The sequence below is a fragment of the Gadus morhua genome, chromosome 4, assembly GCF_902167405.1.
Source record: "Gadus morhua chromosome 4, gadMor3.0, whole genome shotgun sequence".
NCBI classification, from domain to species: Eukaryota; Metazoa; Chordata; class Actinopteri; order Gadiformes; family Gadidae; genus Gadus; species Gadus morhua.
Genome location: NC_044051.1, coordinates 14,334,127 through 14,345,976, shown reverse-complemented (window position 1 = coordinate 14,345,976; position 11,850 = coordinate 14,334,127). Strand labels below are relative to the sequence as shown.

The following is an 11,850-nucleotide window of genomic DNA, read 5'->3' as shown; positions in this document are numbered from 1 at the left end:
GCATATACTCATTATATTAGTAAGTAAGAATTTGCATGAAATCTCCTTCCCAACAGCCGAATGACCATAGCTTGTGTCTGACTGACAATTTTATTGTCAACCACATCCAATTAGCTCTTAATAAGGATCCAGCTCTAGTGAAAAAATACTCTGATTACAGAACTATGGAAAGAAGGTTCCAAACCAATGAATACAAAATACAAGATGGAAAATTGCTCAATAGTTTATTGATTCTCTGCACAATTTAGGCATATTTTATGACTTGTATGGAATTTTGTTTCAAATATGAGGAATTATTCAGCAATCTCCTTTCCCTAAAAATAAAATCAAAAGAGTAAGTTTTAAATGACTAAAAGGCATATTTAAAGTAAAGAATTCTAGGAAATTATTAAATAGAAAATAGTTGAAAAATCCGAACTGTACATTTAGTGTCCAATTACCTTTCCAGAGTCACAGGTCTTGTCCCTCAGCTTGTTGACCTGAGTCTCAGCGATATCAGCTCTTTCCTCCGCCTCCTCCAGCTCATGTTGAACCTTCCTGCACTTGGACAGGTAAGAGTTGGCCTGCTCCTCCTGAAGATACATTCATATTTCGTCAGATTGAATATATTGTCACAAAGTTGACCTGAGTATCCCTTGTAATTCCTTGTAATTTACCGCTTCCTCAGACTGTCTCTTGTAAGCCTTCACCTTCAGTTGCAGCTTATCAACAAGATCCTGAAGTCTGCAGCCATTCTTCTTATCCTCCTCATTCTGATGCACATTTGAAAGTGAAAAAATCCACATCATGTGGCCTTTAGATATGATCAAAATGCTATAACAGTAGAAACATATTTGGAGATGTAAATTGGACACACCTGGTAGGTGAGTTCCTTGACTCTCCTCTCATATTTGCGGACACCTTTGATAGCTTCTGCTCCACGTCTCTGTTCGTTATCAACCTCTGACTCCAGATCACGAACCTTGAGAGTAAAAGTGAATGACAGAATCTTGTCCTTACACTGGACTTATACATTTTTAAATGTTGGCTGATTATTGTCTTACTCTGGCCTCCAGTTTCTGCAGCTGCTTCTTGCCACCCTTCATGGCCAGGTTCTCAGCCTCATCCAGGCAATGCTGCAGGTCTTTCACTGTGATCTCCAGGTTCTTCTTCATCCTCTCAAGGTGAGAACTAGTATCCTGCTCTTTCTTCAGCTCCTCAGCCATCATGGCAGCCTACAAGCACAAGTAATATATTCATCAAAAGTTCCATTAAGTTCTCATAACTCATAATTAACAAACAATTATAGGCCTACATCAGTGATGGCTTTCTTGGCCTTCTCTTCAGCATTTCTAGCTTCCTGGATACTGTTGTCCACCTCACCCTGGACTTGGACCAGGTCACTTTCCAGCTTCTTCTTTGAGTTCAACAGGCTTGTGTTCTGAAACATATTATTACTCAATTACTGTTAAAACATGAACGTGTTCTTGTAATCGTATGACAGGATTCAAATGTTTGTTTACTTGAGAGTGCAGCAGTCCAACACGCTCGCTGGCATCCACCAGCTCTTGGTCAGCCACTTTGCGGCCTCTCTCTGTCTGTTCCAGAGCTGCCCTCAGCTCCTCAATTTCAGCCACCATGAGAACGTTCCTACGTTCCACCATGGCAGCCTGCTCCTTGAGGTCTTCCGCAGATCCGACAGCATCATCAAGATGCAGTTGGGCATCCTAACATTCACATGAAAACAGAACTGAATAGTTCACAACAAGATATAAATGCAACTATATTCTACATGTGCAGTACATTACTTCTGTGTTTTACCTTCAGTTGTGCTTGAACATTTCTCAGCTGCTTCTGGGCCTCAGCAGCCTGGCGGTTAGCATGACTCAGCTGGATCTCCATCTCATTCAGGTCTCCCTCCATCTTCTTCTTGATTCTCAGGGCATCATTCCTGCTCCTAACCTCAGAGTCAAGAGTGGCCTGCATGGAGTCAGTGATCCTCAGGCTGTTCCTCTTCATCTGCTCCATCTCCTCATCCTTCTCAGCCAGCTTCCTGTCAACCTCACCCTTAATCTGGTTCAGCTCCAGTTGGACACACATAATCTTGGATTCCTCATGCTCCAGAGTTCCCTAATGTATAAAATAAAAATTGACAAAATTGCAGACCCTAATTATTTGATTTATGTTGTTTTGCAGATTGAATCCTCACCTCAGCTTCCTCAAGGGCTGACTGGATCTCAGTCTTCTCTGTCTCCACCTGCTTCTTGGATTTCTCCAGCTCATGGATGCTCTTTCCGGTCTCACCAATTTGTTCAGTCAAATCAGAAATCTCCTCTGCAGAGCAATTTTGCATTCGTCATAAGTCTAATACATATTTTACCACAACCTAGCACTTTAATATTATTTAACAAACACTCACGTTGGAGGTTTTTGTTTTCACGCTTCATGGTCTCCAGATGATTCCAGAGTTTCTTCATAGGAGTTCTTCATCTTGAAAAGCTCAGTGCTGAGAGAACAAGCCTCTTTAAGACTTCCTTCAAGCTCTGCCTGGCCCTCCTCATATTTCTGCTTCCAGTCAGGCAAAACCTGCACAATATTGTTAATGAAGTAGGACATGTTTAGCACTTGAAGAATAATCATTGTATACAAATATTTAAAATGTCATCTCAATGAATTAAAACACACCTTATCAAAGTTCCTCTGCTTCTTGTCTAGGTTGGCAGCCAGTCCATTGGCCCTCTCCACATCAACCATCAGGTCCTCCTGGAGTCTCTGTTTGGTCTTCTCCAGAGAGGCACACTTGGAGTTCAGAGCCTCAATCTGTTCCTCAGCCTCTTGAAGGCGCTGGACAAGCTTTTTCCTGTTAAAGAATAACGTGGCTTAATTTGTGTACGTTTAACAATTATAATGTTCAATATAGGTAAAGATTAAAATGTTTGACTCACTTGGACTCCTCCAGCTCCTCAGTGCGCTGGATAGCATCAGTTTCATACTTGCTCCTCCACTGTTGGCCTTGGACATTCCACGCTGCAGCTCAGCCTTGGCCTCCTGCTCCTCCTCAAACTGCTCCCTCAGAAGGTCACAGTCATGGCGGGCTGATTGCACACCATGAGCAAGAGAATTCTTTGCCTACCAAAGGCGAAATAGAGATCTCGTAAATTCAATGCATTTCTTGATCTTTGAACCCTACCGTCTTTATAAAGAAATGATCCTTACTTTTACTTCCTCCTCATTTTGCCTCTTCAGCCCCTCAACCTGCTGAGTATAGGCCTGCTTGCCTCTGGTCAGCTGGGAGACGAGAGCTTCCTTTTCCTCGAAGCTGTCGACCAAACTCACCTAGTCGGAGGAGGTATATCAAATTAGTAATACATATTGAATTTGTGAGAAAATGTATATTCAATTATATTCCCCAAATGGTACCCCCAGAATTTCAAATGATTCAAATGCCTGAATAAAATAAGTACCAACCATTTTCTGTCAGCAATCTTGCTCTCTGGGCACTGATGTAATTGACCTGGCGAGCATTCTCATCACTCTTAGCCTTGATTTCACTGAGTTGGTCCTCAAGGGTACGGCACATTTTTTCCAGATTTCCCTGATGATTAAAAGATTATCAATTTGAAATCAATGTTGATTAATAGTTATTTATGTACTTATTATTTCTTAACACAATTAAGGCTTTGAAGATTAATTTACCTTGGCCTTAGAAACAGCTTCCATGTTGCTGGATAGGTCGTCAATCTCCATCTTGTACTCGCTCTTCTCCTTCTCAAGCTTCTGCTTGACACGCTGGAGGTTGTCAATCTGCTCTCCCAGCTCTGCTACACTGTCAGCCTGCTTCTTACGCAGAGCAGCAGCAGTGGCTACATGCTGCAGGGTGGACTCCTCAAGGTCACGACGCAGCTTCTGGAACTCAGCCTCCCGCTTCTTGTTCATCTCAATCTGAGCAGAAGTGGCTCCACCAGCCTCCTCAAGCCTCTCACTGATCTCTTCAAGTTCTCTGGAGAGACCAGCTCTCTGCTTATCAAACTTGGCACGAGCAGCACGCTCAGCCTCAATCTCTTCCTCCAGTTCCTCAATACGGGCCGAAATGATGAAAATATTGAGTCATTTCAAGTATCAAAGTATGTAATTGCAGAAAATTTCAGGTGGGATAATTATTTTGTGTAATTATTCCACCTGAAGCTCTGTGATCTTCTTCTGAAGCTGTGCACCCAGGGACTGCTCATCCTCAATTTTGCTCAAAAGTTGGCTGGTCTCAAAGTCCTTCCTGTGAATAAATAATTAAAACAATTGTCAAATAAATTGAATCAGAAGGAATATGGAGTTCATCCTACTGTGGTTCAGAAAATACAAATATCTTATGCACATGCACTAAACCCGTGTTATTATTAAAAAACAAATTAATTACTTCTTGATTTTCTCATCAGACTGCTGTTAGTCGTTCTCAAGATCCATCACAGTTTCCTGAGCCAGTTTCAGATCACCCTTAAGCTTTCTCTTGGATCTCTCAAGGTACATACGGAGCTTCTTTTCTTGCTCCAGTGAACCTTCAAGCTGGATGTCAATAATTGAATATGATTAAGAACAATAATATTGTATATAATAATATATATAAAATATTTCCTAAACTCCATTACCAATATGAATTACAAGTTCCCATGAGCTTTAAGATACTTACATCATCCACTTGCTGTTCAAGCTTGGTCTTGGCCTTGGACAGAGTGTTGACTTTGTCTTCCTCTGCCTGCAGGTCATCAAGAGTCTGCTGATGTGACTCTTGGAGGGCTTTCTTCTCCTTTGTCAGCTTAGCAACACTCTCATCCTGAGAGGCCATCTCCTCAGTGAGGTTCTTTACCTAAAGAAAACATAAAATGATGTGTATTACATGCTAATTTGTATTATTATTTGTAATCCTCTGTCAAAGAATATTTATAAACCTTGTTCTCAGTGGCATGTTTCTCCTTCTCCACTTTGGCCAAGGTAAGCTCTAGGTCATCAATGTCCTTCTTGAGCTCAGAGCACTCATCCTCCAGTTCCCTCTTCTTGGCAGTCAGCTCAGCATTGATTTCCTCCTCATCCTCCAGCCTCTCAGTTATCTCTTTGACTTTGGCCTCCAGCTGGATCTTACTCTTGATGAGTCCTTCACACCTTTCTTCAGCATCATTCAGATTCTCTCCTTCCTGTGTGATATTTAGAGATGTAGAACATTTATCTCACTGTGTACAGACAGGGATGCAAAAAGAATCTTTACTTACAGAAGCCACTTGCAGTGAAAGATCATTCTTCTCCGGCAGGAGAGAAACCATCTTCTGCTCAAGTTCTTTCTTCTTTGCCAGGGCAGTAGCCAGGTCAGTCTTCATCTTTTCATAGTTATCCTTCATATTGGCAAGCTCCTTCTCAGTTTCAGCACTCTTCAGAAGCGGCTTGATCTTGTAGTACACCTTCATCCATGGCCAGTGTTTGACATTCATGAATGAGCGGATGTTGTACTGAATAGTGTAGATGGCTTCCCTATAGAGTAAAATAAACCATTATTTTGGGCTTGTACTTGGCAGCTAAAAAGCTTTATGAGTTTTGAGCCCTATGTCTACCTCCTCTCTGTCATCTTCACATACTCCTTTCTCATGACATAACCTCTGCATGCAGCCTGAATCATTCCGACAAGAGCAGCCAGCTTCTCATCTCGCATCTCCTCAAGAGTACCCAGAAGACCAGCTTTGAAGAACACCTTAATGTAAGAAAATACTTTTGTCAGCTAGTGACTTACAATGAAGTATAAACATAGTTTTTGACAACAATAAACAGACCTTGGTGTGTCCAAATTTGTACTCATCGTGAGGCACATCAATGGACCCAAGCAGTTTCTCAGAAGCCTTCTTGTTGTCAATAAACTGGCCGTCAGGGATGACACTGGTGTTCAGTACTTTGTACCTGAAGAAGACCATTATAATGTTTTTAACTGTACCTGGAGTCTTTGACTCATTGGGAATCAGGCAACACACAAAGTGAGGATGGGTGCTCCTCAAGTTGGTCATCAGTTTGCCCAAGTTCTCCTAAAGACATATCCCCGCATAACATGAAATATATACCAATTTACTTATGAAGAACACATTCTGAAAAATGAAATAAGGTCTCATTTTTACATTTGTTTGTGTGTTAACCCTTACCCTGAACTGTGAAGACACGGTCTGCATGGAGCCACCCTTCTTCTTGCCTCCCTTCTTTGCACCCCCGACCTCTGTTATTAATTATTGGTCATGAGTCAGAGTTCAATTTTCACATTTATATTTAAAACAGAGGCAATAAATGGCTTGAAAATCAATGGGTATTATAATAGAATGGATTAACAGTTATAAACTATGGTTAAATTCTATAAATATGTACCTTCAACTACAGGTGGGTACAGGACAGGCAGCAGTTTGTTTGAGGACTTCTGGTACAGCTGAATAACAGAGTCATTCAGGGGATCCTTGTTCTTGTCCAGCCCGCCAGTGACGTTGTAGTCCACGGTACCAGCATAGTGCACCAGGGAGAAGTGGGCCTCAGCCTTGCCCTTTGCAGGCTTGGGCTTCTCAAATGCTTTGGTCTTGCCATGATGCTGGTCATACAGCTTGTTCTTGAAGGTAACGTCTGAGGCCTTGGGGAACATGCACTCCTCTTCAGGGATGGAGAAGATGCCCATTGGCTTAAGAGAAAAATGGATGGATGAAACATTATCAAAAGTAATTCGTAAGTCACGCAATGTATAATGATATATAGTTATAATACTCAGGTGTACCTTCTCAATAAGCTCAATGCAGGCGGCCAAGTCCATGCCGAAGTCAATGAACTCCCAGATGATACCCTCCTTCTTGTCCTCCTCTTGCTCCAGGACGAACATGTGGTGGTTGAAGAACTGTTGCAGTTTCTCATTGGTAAAGTTGATGCACAGCTGCTCCATGCTGTTGTACTAGTAGGGGACATTTAATTAACCGACTGTTACTAGTTTTCAACAATTGAATGGTAATGACTGAATGAAGTTATTGCTATCAGAAATGATGCCACTTATTTATCAACTTACGTCAAAAATCTCAAAACCAGCAATGTCCAGCACACCAATGTAGAATTGTCTTGCTTGCTTTGTGTCCAGCATCGTGTTGATACGGATGACCATCCACAAGAACATCCTCTCATAGATAGACTTGGCCAGGGCACTCACTGAGTTGTTGACCTGAAATGGTTTTTCACATACAATTATCAAAATATTGTCTCACAATTACAATGCATCATGTTTACAGAATTTCTTACCATATTTCGTCAACAAATTGCCTTTTTCTTACCTGAGGTACAGTCTGTCCCTTGGTGACATACTCATTTCCGACCTTCACTCTTGGGTAGCAAAGAGCCTTGAGCATATCAGCAGAGTTCAGACCCAGTAGATAGGAATTCTTGTCAGCCTCTACAAAGTTAACATGAAAAATGAATGTGTTATTATTCTTTATAATAATGACTCCAAATGTAATGCAAGCAAATATGCAACAATATACCTGCTAGTGCACTGATGAATGCATGTGAATGGTTACCTTCATTGCCATCTGGCTCAGCCTGCTCCTCACGCTGCTTCTGCTTGAACTTCAGGGATCTTCCGTGGTGAAGCAGCACCAGTAAACTTAAAGATGCCCACAGCACCAGTAAACTTAAAGATGCCCACCTTGTCCTCATTAGTGAAGCCCAAAATATCAATAGCAGCCTGTGTTGAAAACAAAGAACATTTAGAAAACATTTTGTAACATATATGCCATGTGGAAAATATATGACACCTTTTTCAATCAACCACTGACATCAGTAGCATCCAGCTCCTCTTTGTCATCAATGCTGGCCACAGTAATCTGACCCTGACTGCACATGGGGAAGTCGTAGGGGTTGCTGGTGATGAGGGTAATTTCTGAGGAATTAAACAAATCTCATTTTTCAGCTTGTTTTTTCGTCAATATCATTTGTCATCTATATGCAATACATGTCACTAAAGTTCATTTCCTAACCCTACCAAAAAACGATATTAGAACGATATTAGTCATATTAGAACAGATAAAGGCATTTCTGGAAAACACTTCATCTTAATATTAAGTACATTCTTCACACTCTTACTATTACAAAATCTCACCAATGATCTCAGGTTTGTGGTTGGTCATCATCTGGTAGAAGATGTGATAGCCTCTCTCATCGGGAAGCTGGAAGGTCACTCTTGACTTTTCCAGCAGATCTATAGGGCCCATTCATTAATCAAAACCTATGCCACTAATAATCTTGAAAATTGATCCACATGTAGAATTAGATACTTACACGTCTCAATGTCAGCACTGGATAGTTTACCATTTGCGTGGAAATGAATTCTGATGAATTTACCCTGCATGCAAAAAATGTGTTTATTATGCTCAAAAAAATACTACAAAACTAAGTAGCATCTTCAGCGAGGAATTCATTTCATACTTACAAAACGGGAGGAGTTGTCATTTCTCACAGTCTTGGCATTACCATAGGCCTCCAGCAAGGGATTGGCTGCAATAATCTGGTCCTCCCCTTTAAACAAACATAAATTGTTAATACCGTTTTATATAATCATGTTTATGTTCAAAAATTTCTTACGTTATTTATTTTCATGTATTGATTCAATGATTACATTTTTTATTCAATTTTTTACGTACTTTTATCTTTCCAGCACCTGCTTCCTCCTTCTTCTTATCTCCTGCTCCACCCACTGAGATGGTAGCAAAGTACTGGATGACACGCTTGGTGTTCACAGTCTTTCCAGCACCGGATTCTCCACTGGGTATGAAAAGAAGAATAAAGTTAGTTCATTTTGACATGTTTTCCAATGCAGGAATCATTGTAATATATTTATATCATGTTTCCAGCATCAAACTTACGTGATCAGGACTGACTGGTTCTCTCTATCTGTAAAACAAATGTATAAAACATTGCATTAGTATGCCTCTAATTGATAAAAACTAGATAAGATTAGGGATTTGAACATTTGAATTTACAAACCAGTGAGCATGTTCTGGAAGGCGTTGTCAGAGACAGAGAACATGTGGGGTGGAGCCTCCATACGCTTCTTGCCTCTGTAGGCATTGACAACCGACTGGTCGTACACTGGGAGCCACTTGTAGGGGTTTACAGTGGCACAGAACAGCCCAGAGTAGGTCTGAAGGAGGTCACAGAGATTCACATACATTTTATTTATTAACGATGCATTTTACTTACGTTTCTTATATTTTCATTGAGGCAAAATATCTTACGTAGATCATCCATGCTGAATAACGCTCTGCAAGGTTATACAACACAGAGGCTTCATTGAGATGGGTCATCATGGCCATGTCCTCAATTTTGTCATACTTGGGAGGGTTCATGGGTGTGACATCGTCCTCCTTGACTGTCTTCTCCTAAAAATTGCTATTGAGACTTAAACTTTCTTAATGATACCAGTTGATGATCAATCTCTGCCTACCTCTTTTGTAGCCAAAACTGTGACGGTGACTTTGCCACCCTCCCTCTTAGTGATGTTACACTTGACGTACAGTTCCTTAACATCAGTCACATATGCAGCAGCCTTTGCATCGAATGGCGCGCTCTGGGCCGCAATCTTCTCCTTCTCTGGCTTCCGGAGGTAAATGGCAGCCTTGCCATTTGTTTACTTCCCTTCAACCGCAGAAGAAATGATACCTTAACAAGAAAATGTATTCATGAAGTTAGCAATGTCAAAGAGTCATGATGGTTACAAGTCAGAGTCTAATGTACACATTTTACTGGCTCGTTTTTTAATAAAATGGAAATTAAACCTAAAATGTGTGTCAGCGCAGAGGCACTTGATGTTTCGTACTATATTATCTCACAAATATCTCTCTTCTGTCAACATTTAGTATCTGAAACCAACAAAGTAATTGATCAAATTATAAAAAAATCATCTTCATAGCATTATGTAAAAGTAGATAAGCGGTAAGTAAATAATACATTACACAGAAGTTCCAGACATAACGTATAACAATCCTACACATTCTCTTATGGTTTCAATAACAACAGAATTGAACTAAGTATCATTCAAAGTAGAATATAAAAAATAATCTGCGAGGTAAGACTAATTCTAATAACCTTAATGAAAACAAGGACGCAAGATTCCCTATTCTAAAGCAATAGTCTTTCCTAGAAAGTAGCTCTCCTTGACAGCGGTCTGACTTGGCCTGAAAACACTCAAAACATCACTAAAAACAGTAGTTTTTAGAGTAGTTTATGTATTTGTTTCTCAATATCTTAACTGCCACATCAACACATTTCAACAGTTTTTATGCTGGGAATCATTTCCTAATGTCTGGGGATATTTCATGTTTGCATTTTTTCCCCTGAAAGTTTAGAACATTTACTTATTTTAACAAGTTAGGAATCAGCTGAATCAAAAAAAGAGCCTATAGTGCAATTAAACGACTGCTTTGAACAAATGTCATTTGAACATAGCAGTCAGGCTATAAAGACATATAAAGTAGGCTTTATATGTCTGAATTTGTTTTTGTAGCACTGAATCTGTTAGCTTGATGTCCGAGTGCTTGACCTCATTAAAAGGCACCAATGGCACATTGCATAATTTTTGGTTGGCAAAGGACACATTGATGTCTCGTTACACATTACTTTATTGCAATGTGGGACATGTAAATATAATTATTGCTTCCGATAAATTTGATTAGTCTAAACCCAAGAATAATAATAAGAAAAATAGGAATCATAATGCTTATTAAATCTGCAAGGAGACTCGATAGGACTGCACAGCCCACACGCCCTGCCAACCCCAGTGTGTGCCCTTTTTCAGCGATTCATATGGGGCACGTCACTCGGGGCAATAAGACATGTGTGCTTAGATTATTCAGAGTGAATCCAAGTTAGGGATCGTGTGCAAAGGCCGTTTATACGGGATTTTGAGCATAATTGAGCATGAAACATAGTGACTGATTTTTGGAGCTACTGACAATTTGTGTCAGTAACTCCAAAAATCAGTCACAATTTTTATCTTTTCAAATTAAAATAAAATTGTGGAATTGTGATTAATACAATGCATATGGAATGATGGTTAATGGGTGTGATCAGCACATTACATTTTTTTTTGCTATATTTTTGTTCAATGTTCAGACTTATTATTGATCCTTTTTTTAAATTCACTTGACCAGAGTAGTGTCTTCGTTTATGTAGCATTTTTATTTGATCCATGAGTTTAATTATACCAGTTAAATATTGTGTGGAAATGTGGGCTTTTAAACAGAATTACACACATTCAATTTAGGATCATATCATTTTTGTTTACTAAGGCATTTTTCGTTTTATAAATAAAAAAATAAATTAAAATAATAAAGAATGATCTATATATTCTAATATAAGATCCCTTTTTTCGACAATCGGCCACATTAGATCTGTGCTGGATAGATGAGCAACGTTTACTTCAGTCCACTGAGTAGGCTTGTAGACTGATCTATCCAGCACAGATCTAGGTGGACACGCCAACAAGTGATGTCAGATGGGGCCGATTTTCAAAATGGTTTGTAAGGCTAATCACACTCACACCTGGTGGTATAATATGTCTCCTTTATGGTTTATGTCTTGTTACACATTACTTAATTGCAATGTGTGGTATGTAAATATAATCATTACTTCCCATTTATTTGATTAGTTTAAACCCACGAATAAGAAAAATAGTAATGATTAAAGCTGCAAGCAGCATTTTACGGGTGCCAAGCCTAAAGCCAACCAATAAGACCCTGTCAGACCATTAAGACCCTGACAGACCATTAAAACCCTGACGCAGACCAGGAAGACCCTATGAGACCACCATGGTTGACAACGCTGGAA

General features: G+C 39.9%; 1 pseudogene; it reads right to left on the bottom strand.

Annotated features, from left to right (window-relative positions):
* Positions 1-278: 278 nt before the first annotated feature.
* LOC115542560 (myosin heavy chain, fast skeletal muscle-like) lies at positions 279-9,371 on the bottom strand (annotated as a pseudogene).
* Positions 9,372-11,850: the final 2,479 nt, after the last annotated feature.